Raw genomic sequence first — 17,458 nt, 5'->3', positions numbered from 1 at the left:
AAGTTTATTCAAGAGCAGAGGCGTAGCCAGACAGCAGATTTTGGGTGGGCCTAGTCAAGAAGTGGGTGGGCACCAAGTGTTCTCTCCCCCCCCCCCCCCCAATGCGATGAGGCTAGTATCAGCAGCTTAGGAAGTTTAGACTGCTGAAGTGGAGAGCAGTGTTTGCAGCACCATCAGGGGGAGGTCTTCAGCTGGCAGAGCTTGGGATCCCCACTAGCTAGCACTAAATATGTGCTGCTGTTGGGTGGGCCTGAGCCCTAAGTGGATGGGCCGCGGCCCACCTGTGGCTACGCCACTGTTCAAGAGCCTCCTGTGGGGAACCGTGTGAAAAGCTTTGCAGAAATCTAAGTAGATTACATCTATAGCATGTCCTTGATTCAATTCTCTGGTCACCCAGTCAAAGAATTCAATGATATTTGTATGGCACGATTTACCTTTGGTAAAACCATGTTGTCTTGGATCTTGCAACTTATTGGCTTCCAGGAAATTCACTATCTTTTCCTTCAGATTGCTTCCATTACTTTTCCAATAACTGAAGTGAGGTGTACCGGCCTGTAGTTTCCAGCTTCTTTCCTATCACCACTTTTGTGAAGAGGGACCACATCCACTCTTCTCCAATTCCACGGAACATCTCCCATTTCCAAGGATTTATTAAACAAATCTTTAACAGGACCCACCAGAACCTCTCTGAGCTCCCTCAATATCCTGGGGTGGGTCCCGTCCGATCCCATGGCATTGTCCACCTTTAGATTTTCAAGTTGTTCATACACACTCGCTTCTGTGAACAGTGCTATATCCGCTCCATTCTCATATGTACTTTTGTCAGTCAATCATGGTCCTTCTCCAGGATTAAATTTATTTGCTGAAGCCAGTGAATAACATTTTGCCAGACATTTTTTTAAAGTCATGATCGACAGTCAGAGGAGCCTTTATAGTATGGATTAATGGCCAAACCACCATACGAGAACAAGGCAATTTCTATGAGGCATTTCAGAAGTACAGTTTTTTGAATGTCAAGTTTATTTCAGGAGCAGAAACCAGATGAACATTTGATAAATTTAGAACAAGTGATAGACAGACTTCACTAAAATGGTTTAAAATTACCCCTGCAAAAATATGTTTTCTTCAAAAAAAAAAAAAAAAAAGCAAGAATAAAACCTGTAAGTTTTACTCATGTGGATGTTAACTTTGTATAGGGAATGTAGCTCAGAAAATGTTTAGGTTTGTGCATGCCAAATTGCAATGGTATATTATAAAAGGATCACTGTGTAGCAATAAAAATAATATAAGATTTTTATTTACCATCTCTGGATGGTTTACAAAGTAATAAAATAGCATAATATAAAAATACAGTCTAATTAAAATATAAACTACCGACACAAATTATAATCTAACTAAACAAAGCAGTAAATTATGTTTCCTTAACTGTAATCTTTTTGACAGAGCCAACATTTCAGTCATCTTCTAAATTTCAGGTAATCTGCCTCTAACCTAAGTTCAGTAGGCAACACATTCCAAGATAAAACTGCTGTAAAAGAAAATAATTTCTTGCAAGATGGCCGTAATCTCAAGAAGGATGATGATGGAGCCAGTAATTTATTTTTATGGACCAATCAACAAGAATCTTGACTCCTTCTAAGTGTAACTTGTAAAGTCCTCACTTCAGGTCAGGGAATGGCTCCTTGCAGTCCAATTCTCCTCTCCGGACTGGGGGAGTGCCCCTGTTTCCGCTTCCAGATCCAGTTAAACACCACGCTGTAATCCAACTGGGTTTAGAACAAAACCCAAATAAAAAAAAAACCTCCAGCTCACTTGGTAACCAGCTCCTCTTCCTGTGCCAAGTGCTGGCCTGCTCAGTTCCATCAAAAAAAAAAAAAAACAACCCACTCAGCTTCTTCCTTCAGCTTATCACAGTTCCCTCTGTCAGCAGAAGTGCAATCCCCAAACCCCTAAGGGGAAAACATATGTATAGGCCCAAGAGTTCAGTTCATCTGCTCCATCAAATCATTAAGGCATAAACATTAATGAATTACGGTCTTATGAAACTTCCATTATCTACTCCCGAATGCATATTATTCCTGAGACTATAATTACGTGTGTGTTTATGTTGATTTTTAAAAAGGGTTCCAGAGGTATCCAGGAAATTATAGACTGGTGAGCATGATGTCGGTGCCAGGCAAAATGGTACAGACTATTATAAAGAACAAAATTACAGAGCATATATATTAGCATGAATTGCTGGGAGCTGCATCGGCTCCGCTGGTTCCCTGCTCTCTCTGCCCCGGAACAGGAAGTAACCTGTTCCGGGGCAGAGAGAGCATGGAACCAGTGAAGCTGACACCCCCCCAGCGGCGTGCACCCGGGGCAGACCGCCCCCCCCTTCCTACGCCACTGACAAGTGGTGCACTGGGGAAGTAGAAATCCAGAGGAGTTGTATATGCTAGAAGATGGAACTGATATTCATGGGCAGGGAGACGGACCTTTGGATGATAGTATCTGAGGATCTCAAGCTGGTGAACCATAGTGACTAAGAAGTGGCCACAGCCAGAAGGATAGTAGGCTACATAGAGAGAGTCATAACCAGCAGAAGAAAGGAAGTGTTAATGCTCCTGTACAAGTTGTTGGTGAGGCCCCACTTGGAGTATTGTGCTCAGTTTTAGAGGCTGTATCTCTTTAAGGACATATAAAGAATTGAAATGATTCAGAGAAAGATGCCAAAAAATGTTACGGAGTTTGATCCAAAAGATGTCTGAGAAGAGTATTGAAGACCTGAATATGTATATCAGAGAGAAAAGCAGGGAGAGGAAGATGTGATGCAGATATTTAAATACTTGAAATGTATTATATACAAACAAATCTTTTCTACAGACAGGGAAGCAGTAAAATTAGAGGACATGAACTGAGTTTGTAGCAGGGTAGACATAGGAGTGACATCAGGAAATATTTTTTCACAGAGTGAGTGGTGGATGCCTGGAATGGGGGGAAACAAAACGAGTGATAAACACAGAGGATCCCTAAATTGAAAGAGAATAGTATCAAAACAAAACTTAAATGACCTTCATGACTGTTGATGTGTTATGATGGGCAGCGTTGGAGGCAAAAACACAAAATAATAACTTTTTTAGGTATATTAGAATCAAGAAGCTGGCAAAAGAATCAATTGGACCGCCAGATGGCAGAGGGATAAAAGGGGCAATCAGGGAAGTCAAGGCCATAGCAGAGAGATTAAATTAATTCTTTGCTTCAGTCTTCACCAAGAAAGATGTGGGAGACATACCGGTGCCAGAAATGGTATTCAATGCTGAAACTGAAACAAATCTCTGTAAACATGGAAGATGTTATGGAACAATTTGACAAACTGAAGAGTAGCAAATCACCTGGACCGGATGGAATACATTTCAGAGTACTGATAGAATTGAAAAATGAACTTGCAGAGCTGTTGTTAGTAATATATAATTTATCTTTAAAATCAAGCATGGTACCGGAAGATTGGAGGGTGGCCAATGTAATGTTGATTTTTAAAAAGGGTTCCAGAGGTATCCAGGAAATTATAGACTGGTGAGCATGATGTCGGTGCCAGGCAAAATGGTAGAGACTATCATAAAGAACAAAATTACAGAGCATATATATTAGCATGAATTAATGAGACAAAGCCAACATGGATTTAGTGAAGGGTAATCTTGCCTCGTGAATCTACTACATACGGTCTGTGCCCTGAAAAGCACAGGTACAAATCAAAGTAGGGTATACACAAAAAGTAGCAAATATGAGTTATCTTGTTGGGCAGACTGGATGGAACGTGGAGGTCTTTTTCTGCCGTCATCTACTACGTTACTATGTTACATTTCTTTGAAGGGGCAAATAAGCATGTGGATAAAGGTGAGCTGGTCAATATTGTGTATCTTGATTTTCAAAAGGCATTTGACAAATCGCATGAAAGACTCCTGAGGAAATTAGAAAGTAATGGGATAGGAGGCAATGTGCTATTGTGGATTTCAAAACTGGTTAAAAGAAAGAAATCACAGAGTAGGGTTAAATGGTTAGTATTCTCAATGGAGAAGGGTAGAGAGCGGGGTTCCCCAGGGTAACCAGAATTGTATGCAAATACTCAAGGTAAGTTTACACCACGGAGCAATACGGAGGCATTCTAATATTCTTGGTGTTATTTTGCATCCCTTTCCTAATAATTCCTAGCATCCTGTCTGCTTTTTTGGCTGCTGTCACACACTGGGCAGAAGATTTTGGCATATTGTTTACAATGACACCTGGATCTTTTTCTTGAGTGCTGACTCCTATGGTGGACTCTAGAATCAGGTAACTATGATTCAGATTTGTCCACATTAAATTTCATCTGCCATTTGAATGCCCAGTCTTCCATTTTTCACAATCCGCTTGTGTTTTTACGTACGTGCAGGACGTCAGACTCACAGAAACAGAAGCCTGTGCGGCCGCATTGCTGATCTGCAAGGGCAGGCTTCTACATGGAATGTTGCCATTGGAGGAGTAGCCTAGTGGTTAGTGCAGTGGACTTTGATCCTGTGGAACTGAGCTTGATTCCCACTGTAGCTCCTTGTGACTCTGGACAAGTCACTTAACCCTCCATTGCCCCTGGTACAAAATAAGTACCTCAATATATGTAAAGCACTTTGAATGTAGTTGCAAAAACCACAGAAAGGTGGTATATCAAGTCCCATTTCCCCTTTCCCTTACTCTGGTTTTTCCCATGCACTAAGGCTATTCTTACCGGGCAGTAAAATGGCCAATTTTCTCTGTTTTGTATTATTGGCTATATGCTAATGTTGCCATTTCTGCATGGCCATTAAAAACAATTACTACTTGAGCTTTTATTGTCACTTATTTTGTAGGCGTTAAGGGCTCATGCGCTAATCCTGTGCTAATAAGTTAGTGCACGGTAATGTAGATGCACTAAGGGGCTCTTTTATTAAGCCCCGTGAAAAATGGATTTGTGCACATCCAATACAAGCACCTTACACTAGCGCAGGCCATTATTCAGCACACCTTAGTAAAAGGACCCCTAACTGATTAGTGCAGGCATGTCCACTCTCTGCCCCCTCAGACAACTCCCCTCAACAAAAAAAATAGAACATGTTTTTTAGCGTGCAGAGAGCTTTCACACATTTGGAACTTACCACAGGAAGCCTGAGCACGTCCCACGGCAAGCCCTTTTAAGCTGTGGTTAGCTCGTGCTAACGCTTACCGCAGCTTAGTAAAAGGACCCCAATGTTTCCGGTAGCATCTCAAAAGTAGACTGTATAAGAGAATATTTTGTGGCACATTTTGCATAGATTTGCATAAGTTTTACTTATTAAATGCAAAATATTTTACATATTAAATAAATACATTTTTAACTTTTGTAAATATTTTGCTTACTCACTCCTACCCTAGCTGAGATTCTATTCATACATCCTTCTACCTTCATGTACAACTTTCTTTAAATTAGTCCCCTTATTTTCCAACTCTTGTTGCTCTGTCTTATCTATATGTATTCCACCTTTGCTTACACACTATGCTGTCTATTAAGATGTTTTATTGCGTATTGTGTTGACAATTTAAGTAGCATACTATGCAGTGGCGTTCCTAGGGGGGCTGACACCAGGGGCGGATTGCCGATGCGCCCCGCCCCCCCGGTGCAGCGCGACCCCCCCCGGTGAAAGGACATCCCCCCCCACCCCGGCAAAAGAACCCCCCAGGGTTCATGCCACTGGGGGGGGGTGCCGCGGGCCGGTCAGCTTCCTTCGTTTCCATGCTCCCTCTGCCCCGGAGCAGGTTACTTCCTGTTCCGGGGCAGAGGGAGCATGGAAACGAAGGAGGCTGACCGGTGCGTGGCACCCCCCCAGCGGCGTGCACCCGGGGCGGACCGCCCCCCCCCCCTTGGTACGCCACTGATACTATGCTACACTATCAGGCTCATTTTCAAAAGAGAAAAATGTCCAAAAAGTGACATATGTCTGCATTTGGATGTTTATCTCACAAAGATGTCCAAATCAGTATTTTTGAAACCTATTTTTAGATGTCTTTCTTTGAAGTCCGTCAGAAGGATGTCTAAATCTGTCAAGGGGGCATGCCAGGAGTGTGTTCAAGGTGGGACTTGAGCATTCCTAAGACTTAGATGTCTTTCAGCCATAATGGAACAAAATAAAAACGTCCAGGACTAAAACTTAGATGTTTTGAGCTAGACCTGTTTTTATAATGAATAGTTGCAGTGGGAATTGAGCTCACTTCCCCAGGATCATGTTCTGCTGCATTGGCCAATAGGCTATTCCTCTACTCCACACAAGTGGTGCCCTGAATGATCAGATGACCACTGGAAGGAATCAGGGATCACCTCCCCTTACATCCCCAGTGGTCACTATCTCCCTCCCACCCCCAAAAAATGTGATTAAAAATATTACTTGCCAACCTCAAATGTTATAATCAGGTCCATTAGAATAGCATGTAGGTCCTTTGAGTAATCTAGTAGTGGTGCAGTGCACTGTAGACAGGTGGACCCAGGTTTCTACCTCCCCCTACTGGTTAGACTTGTGGAGGAAACTGTGAGCCCTCCAAAACCCACCCGAAATCCACTGTACCCACATGTTGGTGTTCCCTTCACCTGTAAGGGCTATGGTAGTGGTGGTGTACAGTTGGGGGTGGTGGGTTTTGGGGGGCTCAGCAGACAAGGTAAGGGAGCAATAGTAAGAAGTATACCTAGAAGTATTTTATAAAGTCCATTGCAGTGTCCCAAGAAGTCTATCTTTTTTGAAAATGGCCTTCTTTCCTGTTCAGAATTTGGACGTTCTATCGAAAATGCCCCTCCGCGTATTGTTATTTGAGTATTTTTACTGCTGTGCCTGTTGCCTATGTTCAAATTATTCTAGCTGTACACTGTCTTGGGTGAATTTTTCCAAAAGGAGGTAAATAAACTCTAATAAATAAATACTTACCGTTATAACCAAGGTTTTTTTTTTTTTTACAAAGCTGTGATAATGTTTTAGCTTGCTGTAAAAATCAGTTGGCAGTAAACACTGAGATGCTCATTATATTCCTATGGGTATCTCAGTGATTACTTCCAGCTGATTTTTACCACGAGCTAAAAACGCTAGAGCAGCTTTGTAAAAGGCTCCCTTAGTGCATAAAATTAGGACAGCAAAAAGGCTGTCCTAACTTTATGTGCCCAGTTAACTGAGCATCAGTCTGAATATGGGCTGGTGCCTGGTTAACTTCTGAGATGGTGACACAAAAAACAGAACAGATGGGGCTGCCTCAGGGGCTATAAAGAAACAAATACAATCATATTAACAGTACACATATTAATACATAATAAAATCCATATAAATAAAAATTATGAATATACAAATACATCTATGGATTTTAATTATGTTTTAATTCATTCTTTTACTATATTATTTTATTATGTATTAATATGTGTACTGTTAATATGATTGTTTATTTATAGCCCCTGAGGCAGCCCATGTGTGGGCAAAACACAGCCTGTGCCGGGCATTGTTGGTTGAATAAATTCATCTTCATACTGATTTCTTCATCTGTTCTGCTTTTTGTGTTGCCATCTTGGATTTTGCAGCTAACCTGCCTTTTGTTTTCTTGGTTACCTTCTGGGTCAGTGCACAAACCTGGATATTCATTGCCAGGAGCTATGCTTGGTGCAGCATTGAATATCCAGGATTAGTATAGGCCATGGCTGTGAGCAGCTTACAAACTGCTTAACGCTGTGGGCTGAATATTACCCATTATCCCCCTGAGTCTATAAAGGTCGCCAAAAATTGCACATGCAAATTTTAGGCATGGTCCCGATTTGTGTGCGCAATTTAATAGAAGAGACAATTGATGCCAATAATTGGCCTTTTAACAATCTATTATTGGCACTAATTAGATTTAATTGGGGATTATGCGCATAAACTTAGGTGCGGGATCCATACCTAAAATTTACATACAGCTCAAAATAGGGGACGCAGGAATTGGAGGGTAATGAGCATTTCGGTGTGGCTTTGAGTTACTCATGTAATTATAGAATAAAGTTCTCCACATGTAAATTTAGGCAAAGGCATTTGCACCACATTTTCATCAGTGAGAATGGCGGCACCTAAATTTACGTGCAACCTGTCCACTTCAGCGTTTATTCTATAAGCCGCACCAAACTTTAGGCATGGCTTATAGAATAATGCTTAGGCATTTTTTCAGCGCTGATTTTTTTAGGTGCCATATACAGAATCTAGCCCTATGTTCATGAAATATGCACTAATATTTACACCTGCTTTTGAGCAGGCATGATGTCCATGCCTTGAATGAAGGCCCTATTGCAACTCAATTTGCACTGGTATATTATAAAGTCACGCAGGTGCCTTATGTGTCTTTATAAATAGTGCCAAAACAAGATTTAAATTCAATTATGAGACTCTATTTTAAATCAGCGAATCATAAATTTGGAGGTGAAAAAATCTGGCTTTATCCTGATGTGACAAAAGTTACTCAACAAAGAAGGAAAATGTTTCTTTCTATGAAGTTAATAGAATTAGGTGGATCCTTCCTTTTGGTATATCCATGCAAATGTGTTGTAAGGCTAGGAGGAGTGGCCTAGTGGTTAGGGTGGTGGACTTTGGTCCTGAGGAACTGAGTTCGATTCCTGCCACAGGCAGCTCCTTGTGACTCTGGGCAAGTCACTTAACCCTCCATTGCCCCATGTAAGCCACATTGAGCCTGCCATGAGTGGGAAAGCGTGGGGTACAGATGTAAAACAAAACAGGTAAAATATGTGTTCTATATGTCTGATCAGCTTAAGCCTTTCCTAGACTCAAAACAAGGATAGAGACTTTGAACAGTTAAATGAGAATTACGGCAACATATTTTCTTTCAATGTTGCAATAAACAATTGTATTATAATCTTCACTAAATTCCTACCCCCTCCCCCTTATCTAGGGTTCTAATGAAGCCAATATATGTTATGAAAGAAAAAGAAAAGATTTCCTGTAATAGTAATGTTCTTAATGGCTGTATTTTACTGAACAGAATATACCTGTTTAAGTTTGCAGAAAATTAATAAAAATGATAAATCATAAAAGAGTGCCAAAATCGGCATCTTCATGACCTATTAACCTGAGTTCCCTTATATAAAATTAATCTCTATGCATATACATGTGTGTTTTATGAAACTTTCAGCATCCTTCGCAACTCTACTACTACTACTACTAATAACATTTATATAGCGCTACCAGCCATATGCAACGCTGAACACTTGACATAGAGAGATAGTCCCTGCTCAAAGAGCTTACAATCTAAGTAAAACAGACAGACAAGACATTACGGGCAAGGGAATTACAGGGTAAAGAGGAACAGGGAAGGAGGAGGGCAAATGAGTAACGGTTAGGGGCCAAAGGCAGTAGTGAAAAGGTGAGCTTTCAACAAAGATTTAAAAACAGATAGAGATGGGGCTAGACGTATGGGTTCGGAAAGACGGTTCCAGGCATAAGGTGCCGCAAGATAAAAGGAACGAAGTCTGGAGTTAGCGGTGGAGGAGAAGGGGGATGACAAGAGAGATTTGTTCAGACTATGCCCTGGGAATGCTTCCTTGCTGAGCCCATAAAGTAGGTTTTATCTGTGCTGCATTATAGGAGCCTGTTTCCATGTGGAAAGCACACTTCATACTCAGAGAAAAGCTTTATAAGGTTACTCCCAAATGCATAGTTTTAACGAATGATTCCATCGCACTGCTTGCAGCCCTATTTCCAGTACTAGCAGCAAACCATAGCCATGCAAGCCTTCTCCTTCTAACCTGGAAAAATCAGCTCTGGATTACGTAAGGAACTCCTCCTCGGATGATTGTTCAAAATATTTTAAAAAGATTAATGCAGGGATTTTATTACTAGACTCTTTTGTTATTAGTCATATAAACATTAATGAATTACGGTCTTATGAAACTTCCATTATCTACTCCCGAATGCATATTATTCCTGAGACTATAATTACGTGTGTGTTTATGTTCACAGAAGAAAAATGCTCTGTGGTGCGCGAACGCAATTTCAAGTGTATAATTTGCTTTGGATGGCAGATATGCATTCTAATCATTTTTGTCCTGAAAACAAAGGACTGAGCAATACTAGGACAATTAAAGAGAAATAAACCATGCACAGATCATGGGTTTTAGATTTAGATTAAATGGTGGAAGACCGCATAATGCATTTTATAGAGGATTATGATTTTATAGTTCTTGGGATAGCTTCAGATCAGAACCAAATAAAAGACTACAGTCAAGGGCCAAGAAACCCTTTTGAAATGAATATTGTCCATCACAGGATATCTCATATCCAGGACTGTGGAATTCTTATAAATATGTTTAATGGAAGCTGCAGTGATCTTTTCCAGTTATTTTGAGGCATTGCAATTCATTGGCACAAGGATGTTCATATCTCATTTCATGCCGGCCATGATTCATGTATAATTGAATCAAGTCTTTTGATTTTATTAGCAACCAGCCAAAATGAAACAAGATCCTTTAATCTTAAAAATATGCAGCAGGTATTTGAATACCAACTATTCTGGGAAACAAAAAAAAACCACAGTAGTTTGTCAAGATACGCATGTATCTAATTTCTAGGGTTATATCAAACTGGTAAATACTATTGAAATAAAACCTAGAACTTGGGGCTTATTAATTATATCCTTAAATAGCATAGAGTTTTGGTTATGTTGATTATTGACATTGTTTTCCTTTGGTATCCTACAGTCATGTTTAATGTTGCATTTTCTCATAGTCCAAGCAACTTAATGCACATGAGAATCCATCAAATTAATGAAAATGACACATCTTCATATCAACATCTCATACTTACTGTGTGAGTTAGTGTTTGTGGTTTCTCATACCAGCATTCAAAATACCGAAAGAGGGGCTGAGAAAGATCATATCCCTGGGCTCTTATGACCCTGAACTGTAAGGGATACCCTGGGTTTTTTTTTGTTTGTTTTATTTGTACTTTGAACAGCTTCTGGATCATCTCAGGTCCATTTGAAATACGCACTATCAATAGTTTACAGATTTAGGGATAGAAGTTATGAACATGGGCTACCATTAAGACATTTTATTTTAGCACTAGCTTGTGTTGTTTTACCAGAGGTCCCATTTTATGCAATGAGGCCTAGTTATTAATAACTGGGGTTAAAAGTAAAATAGCATGTCTTGTTATGGTTAGTTTTGGGGTGGCATTGGGTCTGTAGGCTATAGAGAAGTTAAGTCAAATTAGGCTTTGCTTCTTAGCTGTTCAGACCAGGCCTGAAGTGTATTTTTAGGAGAATTAAGCTGTCAGCGTTGTTGATCCAAGCTGGTGTACCAAAGAGTATTGCAATGTGGAGCTGGACTAAGTACATAAGTAAAGACCAAAGGTCCATCAAGCCCAGCATCCTGTTTCCAATAGTAGCCAATCCAGGTCACAAATACCTGGGAAGATCCCAAAAAACTACAAAACATTTTATACTGCTTATCCCAGAAATAGTGGATTTTCCCCAAGTCCATTTAATAACAGTCTATGGACTTTTCCTTTAGGAAGCTGGCCAAACCTTTTTTAAACTCCACTAAGCTAACCACCTTTACCACATTCTCTGGCAATGAATTCCAGAGTTTAATTACACATTGAGTGAAGAAAAATTTTCTCCGATTCGTTTTAAATTTACTACATTGTAGCTTCATCACATGCCCCCTAGTCCTAGTATTTTTGGAAAGCGTAAACAGACTGTTTAATTTAGGTGAGATAATGGGACAGAAGAATCGAGATGCATTAGGTGACCTGCTTACAGCTGAGGACATGACAACCCAAGCCCAATTATGCCCACCCATGAAGGTAGTCAGAGGGTAGGTCTGCAGAGACTCCCCTTTCATGGGCCTATCAGAGAATGGATTGTGTATGCTTAAGCTGACTAGGCCTTTGCATCATAGGACTAACCCCCAATGACTTATTCCTCATTAAGCGGACCAATCATAAAATGCCAAGCTCCATTACTCTCATGTTAGCCTGTCAACAGCCAATGACAGGATATACCATTAATGGCTAGGGAGACAAATCCTATATTATATGGAATTTCCTGGATATTAACCAGAGTGAGAATGGGAGAATGTCAGAGTAAGAGTGAAAGTGAGAGTTGGAGTATTTGAAATAAAGCAGACTCCAGCCCAGCAGAAGGACTGGAAAGATGTGCCATGGAGAAAGATGTCTCACCAATAGGGGAGCAAGGATATCTCCCTGGAAAGAGATGAGAAATTCCTATTCAAAATGAGCTGCTACATTGAAATTCTGCTTTTAAATCAGACTCTTTTTGGAACAGTACTAGCCTGACAGCAGATAGCACAGTCTAAGTACATTCTAGCAAACAGGAGGTATGTTAAAGTAAATATGTGGTATTGACTCTGTGTGGAGACATTAAACATAACATCTTACTGAGATAGAGAGATTGTAAGTTTCTACATATTTTTAAAAAATCATACCTTAATCAAATGTTTAACTAATTTGAGCTAACTAAAAGCCATACTTTAATTCCCAAGCAAAGTCTTAATAGTAGCTCACATTGATAACTTGCCCTCTTATAGTTTATTCAGTATGGGAGAAATTCTATAATTTGGTACTTCAAGTTAGGTGCCTTGCAGGCTTATTTTCAAAAGAGAAGGGCGTCCATCTTTCGACACAAATCAGAAGATGGACGTCCTTCTCACAGGGTCGCCCAAATCGGCATAATCGAAAGCCAATTTTGGGCGTCTTCAACTGCTTTCCATCGCGGGGACGACCAAAGTTCATGGGGGCGTGTCAGAAGCATAGCGAAGGCGGGACTGGGGCGTGCTTAACACATGGGCGTCCTTGGCCGATAATGGAAAAAAGAAGGGCGTTCCTGACGAGCACTTGGGTGACTTTACTTAGTCCTTTTTTTACAACCAAGCCACAAAAATGTGCCCTAAATGACCAGATGACCACCGGAGGGAATCGGGGATGGCCTCCCCTTACTCCCTCAATGGTCACTAACCCCCTCCCACCCTAAAAAAAAATTTTTAAATATTTTTTCCAGTCTCTATACCAGCCTCAAATATGATACCCAGCTCTACAACAGCAGTATACACCCCTGGAGCAGTTTTAGTGGGTACTGCAGTACACTTCAGGTAGGCGGACCCAGGCCCATCCCCCCTACCAGTTACACTTGTGGTGGTAAATGGGAGCCCTTCAAAACCTACCACAATCCCACTGTACCCGCATCTAGGTGCCCCCTTCATCCCTAAGGGCTATGGTAGTGGTGTACAGTTGTGGGGAGTGGGTTTTGGGGGGGGGGGGTTGGGGGGCTCAGCACACAAGGTAAGGGAGCTATGCACCTGGGAGCTTTTTCTGAAGTCCACTGCAGTGCCCCCTAGGGTGCCCGGTTGGTGTCCTGGCATGTGCAGGGGACCAGTGCAGTACAAATGCTGGCTCCTCCCACGACCAAATGGCTTGGATTTGGTCATTTCTGAGATGGGCGTCCTCGGTTTCCATTATCGCCGAAAACCGGGGATGACCATCTCTAAGGACGACCATCTCTAAGGTCGACCTAAATTTTGAGATTTGGGTGTCCCCAACCGTATTATCGAAACGAAAGATGGACGCCTATCTTGTTTTGATAATACGGGTTTCCCCACCCCTTTATAGGGACGTCCTGCGAGGACGTCCTCAGGAAAACTTGGGCGCCCTGTTCAATTATGCCCCTCTTGATGTCACACAATGAGCACCAACTATACAATGGCTCTTGGTGCCAAGTTCCATTATAGAATATTAGTGTAAATTGACATCAATATGCCTACATTTAGCCACACCCACTTATGCCAGTCTATGGTTGTCAAAAGTTGGCATGCCTAAGTGCACCATACAGTGTGTACAAGACATGCGTAATAAACATGACCATATCCCACTCATACTCCTCCCACATGTATATCCTTTTGCAGTTATGCATTATAGCATTTACACACTCCCATAAGTGCCAGTTAAGGAGCCACTTATGTGTACATGGTGTATGTAACTGCACACAGTTGATTTATTATATCAAATGTCCTTTACATTGTGATAACCCTGGGCCTGGAGCCACTTACAGCTCCCTGGAAGGCCATTTCAGGCTCTCGGGATCGTCTTTCACCACAGGTCAAGGTAGTAAAATGAGCTGGTCTGGGTTTTTGCTCTTTATTTCCACCACAAGATTCCACACTTTCAATGCATAATAAAGGTAGCCAAAATAACAAGAATAAGTCCAACTATATAAGAAAACATCCTCAGTGTCTTTACAGACATGGAAAGAAAACGTCTCAAGGTATATTCAGTTTGGAAAGTACACCAGTTCAAAGCATTCTGCTCCTAGCAGTTGGCCCTTTCCCTCTGGAAGGGCTGGCAGCTCACATGCTTCTTATTCCAACTCACCGCCCTCTGCTTCACAGTCAGAGTTAGGGTTGCCTTTCTCCCTATACTCCATAACCTCCAGGCAGAAGAGGACGACACTTCCCTCTTCCTTGATCCTCTCTGCCCTTCTGGCTCAAGCCTGCCTATTTTCAGCTGGGGAGAGGAATGGCTCCTCCCCCCAGCTTCCCCTCCTGATGAGGCATGTCTTGCTTTTTCCATCCAGGGGAGCTGGACTTTCTCACTGAAACTCCCCCTGGATGCCAAACAAGGTAACTCTACCTCTAGCTTAGGCAGAACAATCCTAAGGGTTGTTTGGCTGGGAATCCACCCCCTAGAGGGGCCTTCTGGGATTGCCTCATCACAACATCTATAATATAGCCATGTAGGTCATAACTATTTTGAAGGAACTAGGACTAGGGGGCATGCAATGAAGCTACAAAGTAGTAAATTTAAAACAAAATGGAGAAAATATTTCTTCACTCATCGTATAACTAAACTGTGGAATTCGTTGCCAGGGAATGTGGTAAAAGCAGTTAGCTTAGTGGGGTTTAAAAAAGGTTTAAATAGCTTCCTAAAAGAAAAGTCCATAAGACACTATTAAGATGGACTCGGGCAAAATCCACTGCTTATTTCTAGAATAAGTAGCATAAAATATATTGTACTGTTTGGGGATTTTGCCAGGTACTTGTAACCTGGATCTGTTAGAAACAGGATGCTAAGCTTGGTGGACCCTTGGTCTGTCCTAGTAAGGCAACACTTGTGTTCTTATGTCTTCCTTTTTATAAGAAATAGTTATTTCTATATTTTCTGTTTTGTATTCTTTACCTCTTTTTATTAGAATAGATTATAATTATTATAGTTTTAGGAGGAAGCTAAAAACCTTTTTGTTTCCAAAAAGTGAAGTATGATGGTTTTTACTGTTATCTAAGATGTTTTATAAATTACTGTATGTTTACTTATATATGAATCGTATACACCACACTGAATCTTGGAAAGAGGAGATTGGCGATATATAAGATTTGTTTTGATTTGATTTATCACTACAATCCATATGATCAGGTTTTGCTGAGTGACAACTTGCTACCAGTTTTGTGATTCCTTCCTTTACCAGCCTTTGGACTTCATTGTTCATGATCATGGCCTATCAGGGACATCAGATTCCAAGATTATCACAGGTCCTGCAGCCGTCGTGTGGACTCACACTATTCTAGCAAACCTTAGCTGTATAATTTGTAGGACCCAGGCTGCTAAATAGCTGCCTATCCATACATATAAATACCTCAAATAAAAATGAACTAACCCTCTCTTTTCCTTTCCCCAGGGTAAGCGTGTTAGCACTGGAAATGTGCAGAGCCTCACTGACATGAATGAACAGAAAAAACATGAAAATATGTTTATGCTAGAGCAAGTAATCTGACGCATGTTAATGCCTTCATTGTCTCTTCATTCCTATCCTGTGTGTGTGTGTGGGGGGGGGGGGGGGGGGGGGGGAGTAAATCACCCCTTAGTCTCATCAGGATCTAGAACAGATGTCACTGTATGTAGTTCTAAGAAAGAATAAAGTACTGTCTCATCTTACAGAACTTGGCTGTTCTCTTTTGTTGATAAGCATAACGTACCCAGTCACAGGTAAATCAACTGAAAGGCATGTACTTGTAAACTCATTCCCTGTTATATGGAACTGCTAAAGGGGAAAATGTTCCATTCTTTTATTATGGGTGTGTCATGTTGGTCACCATGAGGGGCATAATCGAACGTCGCCGGCCAAATAGATCGCTGGTGATCTATGTTGGCGGCGGCGCTACAGCTGGCCGGAACCGTATTATCAAAAAAGATGGCCGGCCATCTTTTTTGTCGATAATATGGTTTAGCCCAGCCAAATGCCTTGAATTTGGCCAGGGTTTGTTTTTCAGCGATAATGGAAAGTTATGTCGACCATCTCAAACCGCGGCCAAATTCAAGGCATTTGGCCGTGGGAGGAGCCAGCATTTTTAGTGCACTGCCCCCCCCCCCTGACATGCCAGGACACCAACCAGCCACCCTAGGGGTCACTGTGGTGGACTTCAGAAAAGCTCCCACGTGCATAGCTCCCTTACTTTGGGAGCTGAGCCCCCCAACCCCCCCCCCCCAAAACCCACTACCCACAAATGTACTACACCCAATAAAATTGTTCCAGGGACCTGCATACAGCCTCTAGGACTTAGTGCTGCTGTATAACTTTGGCACACCAGTTGACACCTGAAGACTAATCTCTCTGAAAAAGTCCTTTCTTGAAATAACCACGTTTACTCACAGTTAACTGCAGATCAGAGGTTGTGCCCCACTGGCAAAGAGTCCCCTGGTACTAAGATTAGCAGTAGGTCAGAGCTGGCACAATGGTGTACAATGCCCTCTTTCAGCACCATTCAAGGTAAGAACTACGTTCTCTAACATGGGTAACACAGGAAAGGGAACTAAAACTGGCTTACAAAAATGGCCACTACCGCATGGACTACAACAGGAAACAAAACAGGGCACACTCTGACCCAGTTAGCAGGGGGGAAAAGCACCATGGGAGTAGAGCCCAGTACCCTACACCCACCACAATGCATTGCTAATGTGACTCTGCAGGGCACCTAACAGAAAAGGTGTCACACTCACCCGAGAGCCACATCACAACCAGGGAATTGCTGTCGGAGGATACAACACATTCTGCTGTCATGGAGATGGGTACGGCATTTGAGGCTGGCATACAGGCTGGCAAAAAAGGTTTTTAGTTTTATTTTTTTTAGTATGGAAGGGGGTTGGTGACCACTGGGGGAGTATGGGGAGGTCATCCCCCATTCCCTCCAGTGATTATCTGGTCAGTTGGGGCACCTTTTTGAGGCTTGGTCGTGAAAATAAAAGGACCAAGTAAACTCGGCGAAATACTGCTTAACGCCGCTTTTTTTCCCCATTATCGGTGAAAGCCGGCCATCTGGTAGCCACGCCCATGCCCTCCCATGTCCCACCTTCGCTAATCTACCGACATGCCCCTTTGAACTTTCGCTGGCGAAGCAACGGGACAGCGGCGA

The sequence above is a fragment of the Microcaecilia unicolor genome, chromosome 3 (assembly GCF_901765095.1).
Source record: "Microcaecilia unicolor chromosome 3, aMicUni1.1, whole genome shotgun sequence".
In the NCBI taxonomy this organism is placed as follows: domain Eukaryota; kingdom Metazoa; phylum Chordata; class Amphibia; order Gymnophiona; family Siphonopidae; genus Microcaecilia; species Microcaecilia unicolor.
Note: the sequence above shows the minus strand (reverse complement) of the source record.